We start from the raw sequence: 6,937 nt of genomic DNA, 5'->3' as shown, positions 1-6,937 counted from the left end.
ATATACAGTTGCTGCAGCCTTCATCTTCTGAATGAACACAGCTGTGGCCATTCGTCGGGCAACGATGTGAAGTTGTGAGATGCAAAACGTTATTGCTAACCTGTTGGTAAACTTTCACCTCATGTTGTATTTTTTCGGGGTACAAATGACAAGTGACGCGAGCCGATGCTTGCACCTTCTCTGAATCCTCCTTTCAAAGCTCAACGACAAGGACAACCCGAGGCTTAGGGTTGCGTTCAGACCTGAGAGCGCATAAGGAGGCGTAGCTGAGTCACGCGAGTAAATAGTTTCTTGTATTATACAACGGCTGTTATGCCAGAAGTTGTATTACGAGCAAGAACGTTTCTGAACTCACGGAGTGAGCCGCGAGAGGCGACTTTGGGATACTAAAGCGAATTAACTCCTATTTATTGCGTCTTGTACGCCTCGCCCGTGTCACAACATGTGCGCGCACTACGGAGCCTGCCCGCACACGCGCATACAGAGGCGCATATAAAAGCACAGAAGAGCGCCGCCAGAAGCGATTCTTAACCGGCGCGCGCACGTAAACGTGGGGTCCAACTAAAACGGGCGCCGCAGCCAGGTCGGGTCGAAGCTCCAGGAGGGCGGCGCATCCGGTGGGGTCGTTTCTTTGAACCTGGGGTCCTTGAACGGGCGGATGCGCTTTCGGCGGCACGCGTATATATGCCGCGGCTGACGCTGGCACGTGCGTGGCGCGTGCGATCGAGCACTCGCTCGAGAACAGCTGCCTATGCTTCCCCTGTCGCAGCGGCTAGCCGCGCCGTCTCCTATGCATCGCCGCCCCCCCCCCCTCCCTCCCTCCCCTCCCGCACTCACCACTTCCCTGGCATCCCTTCTACATCGCTTCGGGTTCTTTCGTGTTAAAAAGCAAGAAAAATAACGCTTCTGCACACCTATCCTAACCTCCCCCCCCCCTCCAGATCCTCTGCGCCCACAAACAGCTGACGTATCCTCCATCTCTACATCCACCCTCCTCCTTTCCCTTCCATCCGCGTTGCCCGGTGCAGAGTCGGTCCACCTTTGCACCTTCCCCTTGGCAACTGCGACGCACCGCTATGAGATCTTCCATGCGCTTGCCCCAGCAGGAAGAGAGGGATAATGCGGGGGACGGGATGGGGGGGAGGAGGGGGGGTTCGGCAAGCTCACTCACCTATGCACTCTACGTCCCATCTATGACTCTTTGGTTAATTACATGCAGTACGACGGAAGCTAAATCTGTAACTGATTCGAAAGGAAGCTCTAGAACGCCTTGAAAGATCAAAGGAAAATACCATGTTAAAAAAAAAAAAAGGAACTATGTAGAATTCGCCTCCTACATTGATATCTTTCGCCAATGCTCTCGCTTACCTTTACATCTACAAGAAGGCGCCGCTGTTGTTTGATTTTATGGGTTATACTGCGGTGGCAATTCGTTGACGTCGCGATGCTTCCGTATACTGCTGCCCATTCTTTCAAGGCTTTCTGCAATAGAAACAGAATGTGAAATCGACAGAACGTGGAAATGTATCCCGCTAATAATTAGGTTTATTTCGTCACGTCTGTTTCCTCTGCTTTAACCAATTGACATGCAGTAAAGGTAATCATCCCCCGAAGGTGATCAACACCAAGCAAGGAGACGGGAAAAGATGAAGTGACGCACCACATGCATTTGCGCAATGCAGACGCATCATCATCATCATCATCATCATCATCATCATCATCATAGTTACGCCCACTGCAGGGCAAAGGCCTCTCCCATACTTCTCCAACTACCCCGGTCATGTACTAATTGTGACCATGTTGTCCCTGCAAACTTCTTAATCTCATCCGCCCACCTAACTTTCTGCCGCCCCCTGCTACGCTTCCCTTCCCTTGGAATCCAGTCCGTAACCCTTAATGACCATCGGTTATCTTCCCTCCTCATTACATGTCCTGCCCATGCCTATTTCTTTTTCTTTATTTCAACTAAGATGTCATTAACTCGCGTTTGTTCCCTCACCCAATCTGCTCTCATCCCTTGACGTTACACCTATCATTCTTCTTTCCATAGCTCGTTGCGTCGTCCTCAATTTAAGTAGAACCCTTTTCGTAAGCCTCCAGGTTTCTGCCCCGTACGTGAGTACTGGTAAGACACAGCTTTTATACACTTTTCTCTTGAGGTATAATGATAACCTGCTGTTCATGATCTGAGAATGCCTGCCAAACGCACCCCAGCCCAATCTTATTCTTCTGATTATGTCACTCTCATGATCCGGATCCGCGGTGACTACCTGTCCCAAGTAGATATATTCCCTTACCACTTCCAGTGCCTCGCTACCTATCGTAAACTACTGTTCTCTTCCGAGACTGTTAAACATTACTTTAGTTTTCTGCAGATTAATTTTTAGACCCACCCTTCGGCTTTGCCCCTCCAGGTAAGCGAGCATGCATTGCAGTTGGTCCCCTGAGTTACTAAGCAAGGCAATATCATCAGCGAATCGCAAGTTACTAAGGTATTCTCCATCAAGTCTTATCGCCAATTCTTCCCAATCCAGGTCTCTGAATACCTCCTGTAAACACGCTGTGAATAGCATTGGAGAGATCGTATCTCCCTGCCTGACGCCTTTCTTTATTGGGATTTTGTTGCTTTCTTTATGGAGGACTACGGTGGCTGTGGAGCCGTAATAAATATCTTCCAGTATTTTTACATACGGCTCGTCTACACCCTGATTCTGCAATGCCTCCATGACTGCTGAGGTTTCGACAGAATCAAACGCTTTCTCGTAATCAATGAAAGCTATATATAAAGGTTGGTTATATTCCACACATTTTTCTATCACCTGATTGATAGTGCGAATATGGTCTATTGTTGAGTAGCCTTTACGGAATCCTGCCTGGTCTTTTGGTTGACGGAAGTCTAAGGTGTTCCTGATTCTATTTGCAATTACCTTAGTAAATACTTTGTAGAGAACGGACAGTAAGCTGATCGGTCTATAATTTTTCAAGTCTTTGGCGTCCCCTTTCTTATAGATTAGAATTATGTTAGCGTTTTTCCAAGATTCCGGTACGCTCGAAGTCATGAGGCGTTGCGTATACAGGATGGCCAGTTTTTCTAGAACAATCTGCTCACCATCCTTCAACAAATCTGCTGTTATGTACCTGATCCTGCCCAGCTGCCTTCCCCTTTTGCATAGCTCCCAAGGCTTTCTTTACTTCTTCCGGCGTTACTTGTGGGATTTCAAATTCCTCTAGACTATTCTCTCTTCCATTGCCCAGTTGAAAGCAACGCGGATATAAAGAGGCTCGCCAATTAAAGGCACTTCTGTCTGTAGCGTACAGTATTTGTACACGATTGCGGCCAGTTGTTCTGAAGAGAAATCCTAGGGACGTCTTCGTCGGACGGAATTGTGCCGATATTCCGCTGTTATACGTCCGGCGATTTCACGATAACTTCTTTTAGGTCAGCTGGCCGGGCATTTCGCTTCGTCATGCCGTCACGAATAGCGTTAGGTCGAGGTGGATTTGACGCCCCGAGTCACGAAGGCTCGGCAGCGACGTATGCAAGAACGCTTCGAAAAGCGAATGAATATTGCATGGCGCGTGGTGCAGCTGGCACGTCATTAAGAGGATTCACGGCTTCCCCTGCAGTGCGCGCAACTGTAACGTGACCACGAGCACCCGTGCTGCTACGTTGGGATCGTGAATACGCGTACAGGATAAGTAAGACTGTAGGCTTGCACGCGCGCGTGAATGGGCTTCAGTATATATATATAGCCCAGAACGAAGTAAGGGGCCCTCCGGGCCGGAAGATGGCGAGGGAAGTTTGGTGCCGATCTATTTATACGCCTTACGCACGCCGGGCCTCTTTACACATGCACACGACCGCTCTATAATCGCTGCCGCTCGCCGTGCGTACGAATTTCGCCGAATTTCGGGCACATATGGCTGCTCCCAAATCGGGGTCTGCTTTCGCTTTCGTCACCCGCCATCGGCCGTGCAAGGAGAAGTAGTTTTTATGGCTGATTAAATTATAGCGTTTAGTGGAAAGCTTGTTGCCACATCGCGACACATTTCGAGCCCGAGTGTACTCGTTAAATAGGTGTTCCATGGACTTTCTGTGTGCTTCCTTCTATTCTTGGCTGTCCCCTCGGCTTCTTTCGTCATCGTCGTCGTCATCATCATCATTATGTGTTTTACAGTGTCGTGTGTGTTAGTATGTGCTGTATAGTGGTAATTAATATATGCTGTATAGTACGTGATTTATTTTGATGTATAGTGTGCTTTCTAATGATGATCAGTGTCAAAGACACTGGACACTAATCCAGTTGGACGGATTGGACTAATGCTTATCACATGGTATTTTTCCATCATCACTCCTCATCCTCCTCTACCTTCCCGTTTTCCCCCTTCCCCTTTACCCCTATGGATTAGCAGCCTTGAGACACGCTGCTACGGCCAACCCCTTCACTTCTCCTATCATTAAATATTCTCTCTCTCTCTCTCTCTCTCTCTTTAGCTTCCAGCTATTTGGTTATTCTTGTCATATGCGTAAGCCGCCTCTGTCGTATACGCTTGCAAACTTTTTTATCTCAGTTGTCCATCTAATCATCCGTCCTCGATTGCATTCTCCTCAATCGAGGCCCATCCTGATAATCTGATAGACCGCCGTTTAAGCTTTACGCATACATGACCAGCCTAATTCCACGTTTCCTTCATGAGAATCTCAACTGTAACATAAATTACCCGTGTTTGCTTTCTCATCCTCGCTGCTGTCTCCGTGTCTCTGAACGTCACGCCCGCCATTTCTTCCCTTCTTTCTTTCGTTCCGCCGCTCGTTGCGTCGTTCCTTAGCTATCCTTTCAAATTCCTTCGTTATCCTCCGAACCTCGCTCACATGGGTCCGCTCGAGCTGGTTTATGCTACGAATGCTGAGCGCGGGTAAATCACGTCACGGCACGCCAGCACTCCTGACGCTCGAGTTTCTCGCCACAGCTGCATCCACCGAGCAAGTTTCTTGCAGCTTTATAAACAACTTCCAGCTGGTTCCGACGATGGAATTATCCATCTTCCAGGCGCATCGAACGTCGTATTGGGCTCCGCGTTGTACCGTGCGTCTCCTGAGCCAGCGTAATCTGAGGAATACTCTTGCGCAATACCGTTCCTATCTTATCATCCACCGCTCACTACCGGCCTATCCTTGCGAAAACGTGGGCGGAGCACCTCTCGGACCACCGACCAAGCGCGAATAGATAAAATGAAGAAAAGAAGCAAGAAGAATTGTAACTGTATCCCCGCCCTCCTTGACTCTTTTTTTTTTCTTCGTGCGCTTAGCTGCTATATCTACAAGCAGAGAAAGAGAGAAAAAGAAGGTCCCACGCGCTGTGGGAATCGGTGTAAGCTAAGCTTTCGTTTGGGGTTTGCGAAGAATGGTGTTGCTTATCGACGCATTTGCCCAGTATAGAAAGCATTACCAAGTTGGACGCACTTTATAAGGGAACGCGCAGCTCTGCATACAAAGTCGGGGGCGCGCGAACATGTGGACCTCGCGCATGACGATGACAGAATGACGACGACGATATGTAATGACGACGATGAAACGACAGCGACCGTATATTACGACGCCTATATATGACGAGATTGGCGACGACGGCATAACAATGAAGGCGTTACGAAGAATGGTTGTTATAGGAATCATATAAGTGTTCAACAGCGAACGGTTAACGCTTTTGCGACGTGTGTATAGACCGTATTTGGCACAATCGCAAGGCGCGCCTCCGAAGCGTTCTGGGAGCAACCAGGGCAGAGAGTGACCGCACTCGAGAGGACCCTCGCAATATCACAAGTTTAGCTGTTTTTTTTTTAAAGGCGAAAGCCTTAGATCTCAATGTTTCAATGTCACGTTGTGAGGTGCAGAAAATATCACGTGACCCAAGGAAGGCCAGAAGCGAACCAAAGTATGTCCAGCCGTCTAGAGAAAGTGATTAACAAATTTATTTAATGATCGATTAGTGATTGTATTAAGGTTGATTAAGGAAGATTAAGCTGGATTAAGCTCGGTTAAGGTGGATGAAGGAGGATTAATGTGGATTTGGGTGATTCTTTTCTGTCTACGTAAATCAATCATTAGGTATTCTGAAATGAATACTATAATATTTCAGGTGACCGGCAGAAGCGAATAGTGTGTAATGGTCCTTTATTCAAAATTATGGTGTCCGCGCATAGACAAGGCGTAGCCTGTTAGGGAAGTTGACGTCCGCCGCACGTGTCAAGCTTTTTCGTGCTTCGGTAAAGGGTTCAGATACAGCTGCTACAGAAAACTGGATTGAAGTCGTCAAAAAATTGCTGCGCATTCAAAAAAAACGAAGGACAAAGCTACTATTGCTCAAAAGTTTCGGAGCACGTTGTAAAAGAAAGAGAGAGAGAGAGAGACACTGTATTTAGAATCAATAATGTAATGAGTTAAGAACGAAGGCATCTGTCATTCTCACGACCACGTCAATCCTGCTGTAACTGATCATCGCTGGACCATCGTCAGCGCGCGTCATCCGCCTTGTATCCCCTATGTATCTATGATACAAAGCCGATATGCGTACAAAGCCGTCGTGAGTCGCCGTTAGTCGACTCGCACATAGACGTACGATGATAAACTCCCGCAGTGTCGCACCCCCGCCCATGGGGTCCATCCTGCGCCCCCCTCGTAAACAACGCCGGCGGCGTGCACGTTTACCAGCAATGGTCCGAGGGACAACTGTGCAGCACTGCTCTATTTTGTTTGTTTATCTTATGGCGGCATAAAAAAAAAAAAAAGAAGAATGGTGGAGGGGGTTCAGCAATGACGCAGTAACTTAAAGAAGCCAAGAGGAAGAAAAAAAAAAGAAACACAGACTGTTTTGCCGGACACATTGTCATGGGTGACCAACAAACAAGAGCGCAAACAAACGTCGGCGGTCAGTGCCCG

Source organism: Dermacentor variabilis, chromosome 4, assembly GCF_050947875.1.
Source record: "Dermacentor variabilis isolate Ectoservices chromosome 4, ASM5094787v1, whole genome shotgun sequence".
NCBI lineage: Eukaryota > Metazoa > Arthropoda > Arachnida > Ixodida > Ixodidae > Dermacentor > Dermacentor variabilis.
The sequence above is the reverse complement of the archived record's forward strand: the minus strand, read 5'-3'. Positions refer to the sequence as shown.